This window comes from Lissotriton helveticus, chromosome 6 (genome assembly GCF_964261635.1).
Source record: "Lissotriton helveticus chromosome 6, aLisHel1.1, whole genome shotgun sequence".
Classification (NCBI taxonomy): domain Eukaryota; kingdom Metazoa; phylum Chordata; class Amphibia; order Caudata; family Salamandridae; genus Lissotriton; species Lissotriton helveticus.
Window position 1 is genome coordinate 371212434 of NC_136067.1, and position 14885 is coordinate 371227318.

General features: G+C 44.4%; 1 protein-coding gene and 1 pseudogene across 7 annotated transcripts in view; one reads left to right on the forward strand and one right to left on the reverse strand.

Annotated features, from left to right (window-relative positions):
- HPCAL1 (hippocalcin like 1) overlaps positions 1-14885 on the reverse strand; it is a 1733702-nt gene that overhangs the window by 485744 nt on the left and 1233073 nt on the right. The window lies entirely within an intron of this gene.
- Positions 13334-13452, forward strand: LOC144765929 (5S ribosomal RNA; annotated as a pseudogene).

Consider the following 14885-nt stretch of genomic DNA (forward strand, 5'->3'; position numbering starts at 1 on the left):
CTGAAGAAAGTTCTCTTTTCTCTATGTGTGAAGACTTGTGTGGTTTCAGGACCAAGTTGATTTTCTGACTTGCTGTGTCCATTGTAGCATATTTTCCCTCAATGAAATGTCCCAAGCATAGTACCATGATGAGCCAAAGTATGAGGATGAATACTCCTAGTGCCACCCAAAGTTCAATCCATGGAGAAATCAGATAGGTTTCTTTTAGTTGAATCAAAGAGTTCCTTTGCTTTATCTCTAAAAGTTTTTGTTGTCCGCTGTTCCTCAGGTTCACTCAGATCTTCAGAAAAATCATCGAAGTTGATGAAGTAGCCTGATGCTGTTCTGTCAATTGTTTCAATTGCTTCTGGATTCCTTTTCGTTTTTGGAATTTTCTTTGTTTCATTAGCATAGTCTGTGGTTACATCATTGTAGACTGGTGTTTCTTGATTTAAGATTTTAATTTGGGTTTCAAGAGGTTTAAATTCCATGGCTTTGTTGCATAGTCCTTGTTGTTTTACTGTAGGTTTATCAATTGTGATTAGTCTTTCAGTTCGAACCTCTGTGTTTGTAGCAAACTTTGGTGTTCTGCTACTTCTTGGGAGTCCACTTGGCCTACTACTTGTTATCGGCCACATGATTGTGGTTTAACCAGGTCGATGGATACAACTCGGTTCTCCTTTTTACCAGCAAGGGGCGGTAGTACTACTGATCTTGTCCCGTTGACAGACAAGACAGGAACTGCTTTTCTGTAAGAAGGCCCAAATTCCTTCTTCACCGCGATCTTCTCTCTGACCAGATCCCCGATTTTTGGAATCCAGACAGGCCTTGCTGGGACAGGTGGTTTCTCTTCAGTGGTTATTGGCTGCTGTTTCAACTTTATGTTGCTCAGATCTTTTCTTGTTTCGTTTAAGTCCTGTAAAATAGCCAAACGATCTTTGATATCAAAGCATTTTTCTTTAACCACTGAAGTTTGACTATCAAGGTCCTGGATTAACATTCTAGTCCCAAACAATAGTTCGTACGGACTGAGACCTCTCAGAGAATTTCTTGGCAGATTATTAAGACTACGTTGGACACTTATTAAATGTTTGACCCACCCAGCTCCCGAACCTAATACCTTTGCTGTTATAGATTGCTCTATGCCCTGTTTTTTTCTTTACACCATCCCGTTTCCCTCAGGAAGGAGGTGACAAGAGTACCGCAATGCTATGCCCATGCTGGTCATGGCCTCCTTGTAAGCTCGAGAGCTAAAAGCAGGACCCTGGTCAGAATGTAGCATGCCAATTGGGTATATGCCATTATAGACTCGCAAATCTTTTTATAACAGTTCAGACGTCAGCTTAGAGCTGGGGTCTACATTATAAGTGAAAATAGTCTCTACATGTTAATATGACGCATTATTCATACTGGGTATTTTCTGTCGATAGCCTAATCCTTATTGGGTGAAACGCCATGGCAATACACCGTCTCGGTCACCACTGCGGTCTCTGTTGCAGTCTGGACAGTTTTTTGCAAATATGTGATGTTGCAGGCTCATTCCTGGCCACCAGTATGTTGATTGTAATTCTTCTAGAGAATCCTTAAGTGTAAGGTGTCTAAGACCCTCACCCATATAAGCGTCTGCTATTAACAAGCCTCTCCTGTCCATGTTTGGAATCACTCTATCCCCCACTCCAGGGATTCGAGCAAAAGGAACGGAGTTTGCATCGATTATGTATGTATAATTGAGTGGATACATGAGGGGTAGCGCTGAGCAGTCGGCTTTTGATGACGTTTTTACCGCCAGCATTGTTTCCCCGTCAATGTATTTTACTGAACGCTTTTTTGTAGCTACGGAAGCCGATTTGGTTGTTTCCGCTGTGGCTGTCTCAGCCAATGAATTCCCTGCAACGTGAACGCCATCACGCTGATGACTCAGTGAGTGTATCACGTGAGTCTTTGGTAGTTCTTTCTTTAAAAGAACTATTTGTTCCCAAAGTGATTTTTGCTTTATTGTGGCACCTGTGTCATCTTTGTACCCGTTTTCAACCCATTTCTGCAAGTCGTTATTGTACGATTTGACGCAGTAATGTGAATCGCACACTATTAGTGTCGGGAATTCGCGATCCGCATTATCTAGCGCCATTTTTAACGCTATTATTTCAGTTTGTTGTTCTGAATTATTTTCCACTGAGTGTGTTTTTGAAAACAGAGGTTTTAATTTACCTCCGCGCCACACGTCTTTTGTAATCTCGCATGTGGCGTTATAAGCTTGTTCTCCCCAAACTGAGGGCTGAACATGTCCGTCTGTATGTATTACACAGGCGTACTGTTGTATGGGCAGAATGTCGATTGGCAGAGGATATTCTCTTTCATGTTCTAGATTTTTTAATTTTGTTATCTCTGGATCAAAATAGTATTTCACTCTGTCTGTAGCAAGAGAATCTTCCCATTGTATCCATTTTGGATTCAGTGCCATTGTAGGTAAATTACATGGGCTTGTTAATGCCTCAAAGGCCGATTCTGCTGTTCTGACTGTAATCTGTCTGCCGTCAGCATGGTATCTTTCTCTTGCTACAGCTGTTTGAACCGCGTGAACAATGTTTTCCTTAATGCTGAATGTTTTTTCAGCTTCTGTGTACAAATGTGATTTGTATGCTATTGGTACCTTTTCTCCCTCATTAGAGGTTAGGTATGTGAATCCGCATCTTCCCGGGATGACTCGAATCACAAGGTTGCGTGTGTTATCGCGTGTTTGCAGTTTTGTTTTAACTAACATGTCTGTTTGTAAAGATCTCATAATTTCTGTGTGTTTTTGAGTCCAATTGATTCTTTTAAAATCTGGTTTTATTAGATCATAGAGAGGTTTAACCCTCTCTGCATAGTTTATAATGTAAGTTCTTCCGAAATTCAGGAAACCTAGAATTGATTGCAAGTTTCTCAGTGTCCTAGGTGCTTGGATTACAGCACATTTCTCTAGGAAATTGTCAGCCAGGCTTTTGCCTTCACTTGATAATTCATATCCTAAAAATAGGACTGTCAGATGGGCAATTCTTGACTTCTTGAAGTTGAATTTGTAACCCTCTGCTGCGAACCCAAGTATTATGGTGTTCACTCTTTTTAAGTGAGTATCCAAGTCATCGTCTGTTAGATAGATGTCATCGACATAAGATAATGCCTCATCATCATACATTTGTAGTAACTCTGTTACCCTCGCTGAGAATAATCCTGGGCTGTTCTTGAACCCTTGGGGCAAACAACAGAAATTTTTCTGCGAGCCATTTATTGAGAAAGCGGTCAAATATCTGCTTTCAGGTGCTATATTTTGACAAAAGAATCCATTAGAGATGTCTAATGTTGTTTTGTATTTTTTGCGCACTATGCTATTCATTAGTGCTGCACTGTGTGAGTTTTGTACTGCAAAAGTTTTGCAACATGAGTTAAGGTGTCTGTAGTCCAAAACTAGACGATATGAATCATCTGGCTTGGAGACAGGAAACAAAGGATTGTTCATTTGTGAGGTGCATGTTTCAATCACCCCCTGGTATTCAAGTTGATCTAAGATCTCCCTGACCTGTTTTTTAGCTTCTTGCTTAATTGGATACTGCCTCTGTGCAGTCGGTTGAGATTTTAACTGGATCTTGTGAGGAAGAGAGTCCTCATCCCATCCCACATGATTTTTATATAGTGCAGGAGCCTGGGCTACTGCCCACTTTCTTGCAAGTGTATATTTTTTATGAATTGGAATATGATTGGAGAAGGCAGGCATAATCATTTCTTCGCCATGAGGGCACTCCCTGACAAACTCTGGTGGCCAGTCTTTTTCAGCTAGAAGTATGTCATAGCCCTTGGAGAGATTATCCACAAATAGACCCCTTATTTTCCTAGTCTTATCTCCCTCTATACGTAAGGTTATTTCATATATTTTATGAGGTTTGCTAACTCTGGTATCTGCAGTTTCCACCTGAATGTACTCATTTGTGTCCACTGTCTCCAGAGGATTCATCAGGATCTTGCGAGCTATGCTCACTTCTGCTGCGCTGTCTAACATTGTCTGAGCCCACTCTCCGTTTTTCAGCTGAGTCCTCAGGATCCTCGGCATGTTTGATTATTTTAATGCTGGCTACCTTCTTCTTTGGAAATTGTAACTTTTTACTTTGATGAGCAGGTTCTTTGTCTTTGGACTTGACGTGCTCTTCCCTGTGTTCTGACCGTCCTCTTCTTTCCGATTTCTGCGAGGAAGTCTGAAAAGATCAAGAGGGACGTGTATCAATATCTTGATATCTATCAGGTTTCTTCAAATTATCCCTATTTCTAAGGTTGTATTTTTTCTCAGAGGGCTCCCTCTGGGGAGACTTGTGTCCTTGGTCCGGAGATCTTTCTCTCCGCCGAGGAGACCTTCCTCTGGACTGGAATCTTTTTTCTTTGGGAGTGGATTGTTTATTTCCATCCCAGTTCTTATTTGAAGTGTTTAGATTATTTTTTAATAAATACCTTTTCAGGATTTTCTATTAGTTGGGGTTTCACTGGTTTCCCACCCAAACTATCTCTTCCTAGTTCTTCATAGGATTTTTCTATGATTCTGGCAAGTTCAAATGGTTGGTCTGCTATATCTGTTTCTTTTAATCTTTGGCGGATCACCACATTTGCTGCTTCCCCCTTTATGTTTGCTAGAAATATATCCGAGACCTGCTTGAAGTCTTTCAGTAATTTCATACCCAGAGTTAAAGCAGGTTCTGGACCGTATTCATTTTGAATCTGTTTTAGCACCTCTGGTATTACCTCCATGGACGGAACACCATGTGTTTTTATGTAAATGGAAGCAAAGACTGTACCCCAAGTGTCACAGTCCTCCACATGTGGTGCGATCCCCATTGGGAGACAGATAGTCAGAATTCTGTGTTTCTCAACAGGTGTGGTATCTGGAAATACCGCCTCTATTTGAGTGATTTTCTGTGCTAACCAGAATGGAATTTGTTCTCTTTTAATGGGTACTTTACCTAGACAGGACTGTATGTTCTGTGGTGTGATTTTATTTGTGTTCCCCTGATGAGGGGTCAGCTGTGGAATTTTAATAGCTGGTGCGACTGTTGAAGTCCGCATTACATATTGGACTAGTTGTCTGTGTATTTTAATCAGTTGTTTTAACTGCGTTAAAAGTTCTGGTATTGACATTTTTTCAATGTCTGGATGTGGTGTGTAGCCGGCTAGAACTGGCCACGTTGCTCCTGGTCTACCTAGTGTCCCGAGCCGGGTGATGTGATCATTATGTTTTAGGGCGCCTTTAAACCAGAGCAGGTGCTCTTGGTATTTGAGTGGTATTTCCACCTCCTCGAAAGGGGTGTACTCATCCGGATGTTCCTCTATCTTGTAATAATGGAACTCCTTTGTTACAGCGTTTGCTGCTGGAAAATGTATCCATGAATAGAATACCTCTGTCTGCCGATATTAGTGTGCCTCAATTACGAATATGACTGTACCACCTCTCGGTGTTAGTCCATTTTCTATAAGTTTTAAAGTTATAGTTTTTCTTATGCTGACCGGGATGAGTATTGCACCCGGGTCAGTTTGCAGGAGACTTGTGCCATCCGCTAGGAGTTGAGCTGCTACTCTAGCTGCCTCCCTTTCTTCTTCATTGTCTGACATTTTACTGTCAAGAAGGGTTTTTGTTGCAGATCAGGTTTCCACGGAAACAAAGATTAGATGCACAATATTTTGGAACACTGTATCCTTCAACGTTGAATAAACCAAAACCATACATAGGAGTCTCCTCCTACTAAGTTTGGCGGATTTTAACCTTTCACCCACTCCAGACGTCTTTGGAGTTTTATGGGAAAAAGGGTCTGTGTGAAAAAGCACGACTGAGTTACTCTAATGTCTTGCGTTAGATTTATCGCCTATCCAAACAGTTGGGCGCCATGTAGTGTAGTTCCTACTATCCCAATAAGCTCTGCGCATTGGAATAATATCTTCAATATTATAGACGTAGGACTGTGGTTAACTAGGTCTTCTACTGATGATATTAGACTTAAAGTTATGTGTGCCAGCTAGCTCAGAGTTCACTAGAAACTTTCTCGAATAGGCAAGGAGGAGTTTAACCTCCCTGGATAGACAAGAAGGGATTTAGTTTCTGACAACCATAGAACATGACAACTTTGCTCTCCCCTAATCAAGAGTATATCTCTAGAGTCGTGTGAAAACAAAAGACAACTATTTTACTCAGTCAGTACGTGCATTCTTAGTTTCACCAGTTTGTAGAGAAATAAGAGATGGGCGTGCTTCAATAAAAAGATGTTATTTATTGATCAGTCTCTTTTCTCATACAAGAGAAATGAATCGCTATTATTGCAATACTTATAGTTAAGTAAAGTGCATACAGTAAAAACAGGATTATAAAATAATACTGTAAAAGCATTTATATGGTTTCTTAGCCATATGATACTTAAAATGGATAAAAGATATACATTCATATATACATTGACTAATCGTTCTCAACTGGTGCTTCTAACTACGCCTACCCCGGTGTACCTGACCTAAGCCTAATACTTGGGAGGGAGTAAGTAAGTAGCAGTTTTAGTTAAGTTTGTTTCGCCAAGAATCTGACTCAAGAATTCTCTGTAAGGGGTTAGTCAGTTCAGTACCTGGGATTTAGAAGGCTGGAGGGTTGGTATCTCTGTCTCAGGACTCGATATCCCAGTTACCCGCGAGGGCGGCTGGAAACGCCGGAGGCTGGATTTCTCGGCAGGAGAAAAGGCAGCGTCTCTCTCAGCGCGTCAAAAGGGAGGGGCAGCGTCCGTGGGCTTTTCTGCATCAGCTGGGCTCTCCGGCAAGTAGCGCTGCTCCAAGCCCGTCACCACCGTGTCTTAGCTTAGGGCAGCGTCGGTATATTTATACCTGAAAGGTGCCGTGTTTGACGTAAGGATGGACATAAGACGTCAGCAAGAATGTCATAAGGACTGGTCGTTCTTACATTCTTTGCAGGAGTTCTCGAGTGAAATCAAAACAATAGCTGCAGGGGATTTCCCAGGTCTGTTGGAGGTTTGATTTGTTTTGAGAACTCGGTGTGCTTTCTAGGGGGCTGAAGGGATAGTGCTTGCTTAATGTGACAGCATGCGCTATGACCTAATCTGAAAACGGGTTTCTGTGCTGGTGTATGGACATTAGTGAATTAATAACCGGACAAGGGTCAGAAATAGGAGTATCAATATAGGTACCTAGATAAACACACTACAAAAGGATCGCCAGAAACCTTTTATTACATCCAATGAACTGTATAAATGTTTATGTTAAACCATTTGTAAATTCAGACAGTCCTCAGACACTATGCCTGTGACTGTGCTCCTGGCCGCCTTGTTTAACTAAACAAACTGCTCCTGTTTTACCAAACGCCTCTTGTCTCTTGTTTTTTCAAGGTATTTCATGTTCAAGCAGCAAGACTCTTGACAAATACTCCAAAAGGTCAACCTTTATTTTCATGTGTAGAATTGATGTGCTGGCATAAGTTTCAAAAAGGTATTCTTGTTCTCTGCAGATATCAGAAACTTTGTTCTCCAGCCATTGTGCTACGTCCTGCATCTTTCCAATAACAACCTTCAGCCTTGTTTGTATAGCTTCAAGCTTGCACTTCATGGATAAAAAGTATTATTATTTTTAGTGGCAGGTTGCAACTCTTGACTAGCCACCTTGAGGAGTGAATCTCCATGAGTGAGATCAAATCTCTATGCAAGACCACATCTCCACTTGCTTCTTCAATATTGATGAGTGGCTCATGATGCTTTGTCTTCCCCATACCACCCCTCTGCATTTTAGTCTGTAACTGACCCCCCAGGGGTCTAGTGGAAAAGCGATTCAAGGCCAAAAGATGTCCGATTTTCTCGTCTCCAAAAGTCCTTCGGAGTAAATATGAGAAAAATTACCACAGCTCTTTAGGAAATACATAAATCACTTTTGCTGTACACACTAATTGCAAAGAGCGAATGTTGAAGCTAAAGTAAATGTTATAAATTTGATGAATAATTTGTAGAAAGCATTATTGCCGTGCAGGGACTAACCAGACAGTTGTTTTGCCTTTCAGTAAAGAAGGTATGTTTCAAATCTAGTAAGTACTGCCATAGTCACAAATCTTAAAAGGATTTGGCAAAGGTGTACTGGGCTAGGCTCTTAGCTGAGGCAAAAAACAGACGTTTAGTATGCATAAAATATCCTGCACTTCAGCAAGCCCAGATGGATCTCAGAGCAAGTCCTAAATACATTTTCAAGGTATCACCATTATCTCTTTGATTTGTTTCAAATATGCAATGTTTCATGTACAGTCTCGTGTTATTTGATTGAGTCTTTCAGTCCCGTTTTCCAAAATTTAGAAACCATTTTTTTAGTGTATGAATTATGTTAAACGTTAGACCACATTTTAACTCACAGACATATACCACTGTTCTAAATCACCAGAAGGCAATTACACATTCAAACTAAACGAGTAAAACAAACTGGCATACGCATATAACAGGAGGCATCATGTGCTGCCAAAAATCAGTTGCCAAGGAGATTTTATGTTTAAAATAAAGGAAGTACCTTGCCAAATACTTCTCACTACGGAAACCAAACAGAACGCAACATATGGTCTTTACTTCAGATTGTAATTAAGTTTGATATCTGACTCAATGGTAGTGTTTCTAACAATTTCTTTTAATGTGCATTTAAAGCCTCACTTAAGCCACCCAACAGAAGTGGCATGTACATGTGTCTGTGTGCAAATGTGATTTTATGCACGGCTTTGGGTCTCCGAACGATCAATAATTATTTAGTGGACACCATCTATGTCTCTTATGTAAGCTATTGCATGTAAGTACTATGTCTATCACTTTAATCAACAATAAATAAAGAAATTGTATTTATATATATATATATATATATATATATATATATATATATATATATATATATATATATATATATATATATATATATATATATATGAAACAGAGTGACTTTAGTTTTGCGAAGTTATGGCTCCTTCAATCAGCAGCTTGGATAATTGGACCATTACACCAGAATTAATTCAACATAACCTTAAGGTCTCAATTCTCATTCATTTGCTCTAAACAACCTTCTCACTGGTGTGGGAGATATTCTTCCAAACTGCAGCAAGGTTACTGCTCTCCTAAAGTCATGGGATAATGTGCTTGTAAATCCAACCTATCTATGACCTTCAACACAGGGAGCCATAATTTGATGCTTATTTGTCTTCAGTTAGTTACTCAAGTCTAGAGAGGTACTCTAGTGTAGTGCTCTGGTGTGGTATTACTGCTTTTTACTCAGTAGTAAGTGCAAGGTAAACATGAACAGCTTTGTCTTCAATCAGGAGATTGCCATTGGCTTTCCACAGGATTCTTACATTTCCCCACATTTCTACATGATAGGGACCAACCCACACAATATATGAATTTACCATCAGATGACACAGGACTGAGCAGTTACTGATCCAAAGCATTTTGTACCCACCTCTCCACATGTAGTTAATACTGAGACATTCTTCAAGAGAATAGTATGCCACCTGTACTTCTGGTGGGAATCTGATATACATCTTGATGCCCAAGTTGCTACACTAGTTGGTAGCTCCTTTCTTAAATTACCTGACCCAAAGTGGATTCTCTCAACTGTTCTTAGCGAGTACTGTCATGCTTTTGTGGATGCTTTGATCAACGTTACCTATGACTATGCAAATGCACTCTTCCCCCAGACGATCAAAATCTTTAAAATGCAACTGCTCCACCAATTTTTGGACTTTTATGTGTGATCCTATCGCCACACTTAGTCAAGCCTTGCACTGACTGCCCATCAAGCAAATAATATACATTAAAGTGCTAAGTCTCAGTTGAATATTTACAACATATTTTCCCATTAAACATTGGAGTTTAAAATGTACTGTAAACATGTGTATTGTCTTTATGCACTGAATGAGAATATCATCTGATAAAAGCACCCTACCATTGTAAACCATGGGGTGACAGAAGGTTTTCATTCAAGGCCCTATTTTATGAAAAACCTTTCCTAGAAAGGTAATCTTATCAGGTCCACCCTAAGCTCTTTGCAAAACAGTTAAATGCATCACTATTCTCTGCATTCGTATGTAGCTATGAATGTCCAGTCTTTCACTTACTGTTTAAGCATAAGAATGCATTTGCAGTTGTAACTCGTGCTCTATATATAAATGTGAAGAGAAAATGATATCAAGTGGTTGTAAGCCATGGTCTTTTTTGGTAAACAGAAAACTGCTGCACATTGCCAAAGATTGTAAGAAATAGGTTCTGGGGGCTACAAGGTCGGGTTCAAGCCAATGTCCACTAGACATGATCAAATGCTATTTAAAGGGAGGTTTTTGCATGGGCCATGGAGACTGCTTGGTGTGGCCATAGGCTATGTGCCCAGAGTCCCAGTGGCATGACCTAAAGTCATATGTAGTGGATTCTGGGGCCAATGAGACTGGGCAGAAGGCATGACTAAAGGATTCAGAGCTAATTTTACAGGACTGAAAGCTCTGCATAATGAATTTTGATGGACACACAGTCAGGGTGCCGGGCATAGATGAGGCCATCTTCAATTTCCAAAGACTGTTGCCCCTACAGATCATGAGCAGTGGATCTGGGCTAATGAAGACTGGGCACAGGGCGTGGTTGAAGGCTGTACCCTGTCCTCTACACCTCTGTGTATAGCCAAAGGGTGTTTGTAGCAAGTTCTGCACAATCTGCACCAACAGTCCATAGGCACAGTCAAAGGCCATGCATAAGGAATTTTTGGCACAGGGCAGTGAATATATCTAGAGTCTTTTGCATATGGCCAAATAACATGCATTGCGCCAAGTGCCTGCTGCTTGCAGCTTAAGGTTGTGGACAGTGGCTCTGGTGGTAGGGGAAGTGCAAGTCACACCCTGAACCAAGAGGCCACTGCACATAGTGGAAGACAATGTAGAGTGGTTTTAGGACTGGACATGTCATTCAGAACCCTGTGTGATGGCTAAAGGAAATATGCTGCTGTTTTGGGTTCTATGGGAAGGCCATATCCCGCACCAAGATTTCACTGTACACAGTGCAATACAAATAGTTGGCTTTTGAAAATCAGTCCCTCGGACATTCACTAGCTACACATCCGTTTACACAAATGTCTCACTCACAAGTGTATTTAGGAAATACTCTTGACAAGCCATTCTTAAAAATACACTGTTTTTTATTTACAAGGAGAGGACAAGAAAGCATCTATTTAGCGTGTCTAAGTATAGACACCAGGTACAGCTGAATCTGTCAGGGGCAACAGTTGAAATACAGAGATATGTGGCCCCTATTGACCTCCTCAGTACTGAAGTCCACAGAAATACTGGATAAGCCTGGTTGAGATTGGCAACAGAAACTAGAGATTTGTAGAAACCCTGTGTCCATGCACTGGGGGTTGCCATATACCCTACCACATCCATATTACCCCCAGGTCCCTTATGTCCTCGTCCCATTCATTACTAAGTGGAGACAACCATTTCCCCGACTGAAAAAAAGATCAGAAGAATTCTGGGATACTGACCCAGCCCCTTCCACCAGGAGTACATAAGGGGTACTTACCCAGCATTCCGCCTGTTCTTTTTTTCTATCTACCGACAGACTAGATTGTGGAGGCTGGTTCTACTCCTGCTGGGCTTGAGTGGCTTCTGTTCCTGTTGTACCCCGTCAGGCTGCCTGGCTGTGCGGTTGGGGTATCTGGGTCCTTGCCTCCCAGCCTGCTGGGCTTGCTGGGAGGCTTGGTTTCCCTGCCGGCTCTTTGATTCCCATGTGTGGAGTTTCTGGCGACCCTTTGCGGCTGGTGAGCCGGCCTCCCGGGTTGCTGACGGCTCGTCTTCCTGGGGCTTGGCCGGATGGAATAAGTTCTGATTTCCTGGTTCCCCTGCCTTCCTGTCGGTCTTCGCTCTCACGGGGTCTCTCTGCTGCCTTTGATGACTGGCGGCGGCTTCCTGAAGTCCGATAGATGCAGGGGGGGGGCTTGTGGCTGTTTGCGCCCTCGGGTGAGTCCCGCATAGCGGTTTTGTTTGCTCTTCATTAGCAACTGAAGCCCTCATTGCACAGGCCTGTCCACAGGCACGTCTTCCTGCATTGTGATTGGATGGCACATGGAAAAGTACACCAGAATTCTGTTTCTTGTTCATCACGCGGAGTTGGCCGGGACTGTATTTTGGCATTTGAATTTTACAGTCTCTGTCTACATGCTCGCATTTGGTTTGTGATGTTGTCTCCTATGCTGTTATCGCTGTCTGCTGCTGTGTGTTCGCGCTGTGGTCACACAAGCTGTCCTGCAGACGGGGCTCCTGTGGCTGGCCTGTGGGTCTAGTAGTGTTGCGTGGCTTCTCTGTCTGCCTCACCGAATTTTTATATTCTGGTTGGCGAGTGGATTGTATGTCCATTTCTCATGCCCTGTGCATTTCCTTGTGCCTGGTGCTGTTCCTCTTGGTTGTCTGGTGGAGTGACTGGGTGCCGGCGGCAGCCCTGAGTTCGGGGCTGCGCTGAGTTCACTGCTCGGTTGCTCTGACGGGTCTGGTGGCTCAGTGGACTAGTGCGTCTACTGCATGGGTCTGTCTCCCTTGCCAGTGTGCTTAGGGGTGCCCTGCTCGGTCCTCTCTGGTCCTCGCTGCTGCATGCTGTTCTGGGCGTCTCGTCTGATCGGGTGCCTTGGTGGCCTCTGGATTCTCCTGGGGTGTCCGGTGTTTCTCCTCTTGGCTGTGGGCTGTGCTTCTTTTCTTCAGCCTTTTCCTCCCTGCTTCCTCTGATCTTGTCTGGTTTCAGTGGTGCTGCTGTTTTTTTTTCTTCTTTTTTGGTGTTACCCCGATGCTGTTGGCCTCCACTGTGTCTACACTGGCCTGCGGTGTTCTTCTCCGGCTTGTTTCGCTGGGGTGGGTGCTTGTCCCTGCTTGTTCCTGGTGGTTCTTTGGCCAGGGTTGTGCCTCAGCTTTCCCTTTGGTCCGGGGACCGTGTTCCTGTCTCCTGGTCTGCCTTCGGCAGTGCCTCCTTGTGGTTGTTGGATGCCTTCGGCCTTCCTCTCTGTTGGCTCCTGTTCTTGGCTGGTCTACTGGTTGCCAGTGGTGCGATCTGCTCGGGGTTGCCTGGTTGCGCTCTTGTGGCGATCCTGGGCTGCCTGATGGGGCTGTTTTGGGGGTTCGCTGAATGGCCTGCCCCTTTGATTTTGCTGGTGTATTTTCTGCCTGTACGGTGGCTGGTTCCTCTGCTGTCGGGTTCTGGTTCTTGCGGTTGTGGTGTGTTCCTGCTGTTGTGGCCTCTTGGCTCTGACTGGCCCTGTTTTGGCCTGTCACCCACTCCTTTCTTCCCTGCTTGACTTCTCTGGGGCCTATGGCGGTGCCTCCCTGAGAGCACCGGATCTCATCTGATCTCAGTCGTTAAGCAGGGTTAGGCCTGGTTACTACTTGCATGGGAGAATGCCTGGGAATGCCAGGTTCTGTAGGCTCTGTTGTCGGTTTGGCGGTGCTGGGGCGGCTTGTTCTCTCTCTTTCTCTGCCCTTGATGGTCCGGGCCTTTGTGCTGTTGCCTTGTTTTGGTATCGATCCTGCCCGGTCCGGCGTTTTTCGGTGCCAGGGGGTCTCTTCGCCCTTTCAGCCTTTCAGCCTTTGCTTGGCCTCTGCTCGGCAGGGGCCTTCTCCTCTTTGGCCTTGCCCTGGGTGTGGGTTGGGCCGTCGGGTCCTTCTGGTCGCCTTTTCTGCCCTGGAGGTTTAGCCCCTGGTCATGCTCTACCTGAGGTCATGCGGACCCGTGGGGTTAAGTTTGCCTGGGCATTCCGCCCTGGCTTCTGTTTCTTCTGTGGTCGGGATGTTTTTTGTGTTTCCTCTCCCCTGGTCGGTTGGCATTCCCAGGCGGCGGTATTTGGGCTCGACGCTCTCCTTTGGGGCCTCTGTGAGTTATCGGTCCTCGGTCTGGGCTGCCCTGTGTGTTTTTGGTCCTGTCTTCTGCCTGGTCTGTTTGGGAACGTCTCTGCCTGGCCTGTCTCTCTGCTCTGGTTTTCCCCGGTTTGCAGTTGGGCTGTTCTGCTGTGGCTATGTATTGGGGTCCTGTGCTCCCTCCTGTTCACTTTCTCTGGTTTCTGGTTCAGTGTTTCGCTTTGTGGGACTCTGGTGTCTGATGGGTCTGCTCCCTTCTGGCTCTGAGGGCCTGGTGGGTTGGCTTCCGGTTGTTGTTCCTTTTCCCCAGTGATTTGTCTTTCCCTATTTCCCTGTTCCGGGACTCTCTCGCCTTCCGGCTGGGTGCTGGTCGGCTGGTCTTTGGTGCTGGCCCTTTTTTTCAGGGGGCCTGGTGCTCTTCTGTGGGTTCGGGGGGCTTGTCCTCTGGTCTCTCTGAGGCCGGGTCGTTTGCTTCGCTTCTCTTCTGGTTTGGTCCTGCCCTTGGCAGTATTCTCGGCCTTTAGTCCCGTGGACTCCTTTGATCGTCTCTTGTTGGGGCTTAATTTTTCTCTGGGCCCCTTGACGATTGGGTGTTGTCTTTCTTTCCGCTGCCTGCGTTTGGCTGGCGTGGGTTCTCTGTGCCTTGGTGTGGCTCCTGGGGACTTGGTCTGGCTTGCTAGCCCGGTGGCCCTTAGATTTCTTCTTTGGGTGGCCTCCTCGCTGTTTTTGTTCTTTCTGGCCTTGGTTGACTTGTGTGTCCATGCTCTCCCCTTCTCTGGTTGCCTGTGGGGTGCTCCTGCTGTGGGCTGGTGGGCCTCTGTGGGTGTAGGGCTGGTTGTCTGGCTGTTCTCCCGTTGTTTTGTTGGGCGCATCCCTGCTAGGTAGAGCTCCCTCATGTCTGGGTGCTCTGCCTGGGGTTTTCATGGGTTCTGCCTTTTTGCTTTCATGCGGTGGCTGCCTTGGTATGGTTGCCTGGGTTGGCTTCTGTTTTGTTTGGGAAGGCTGG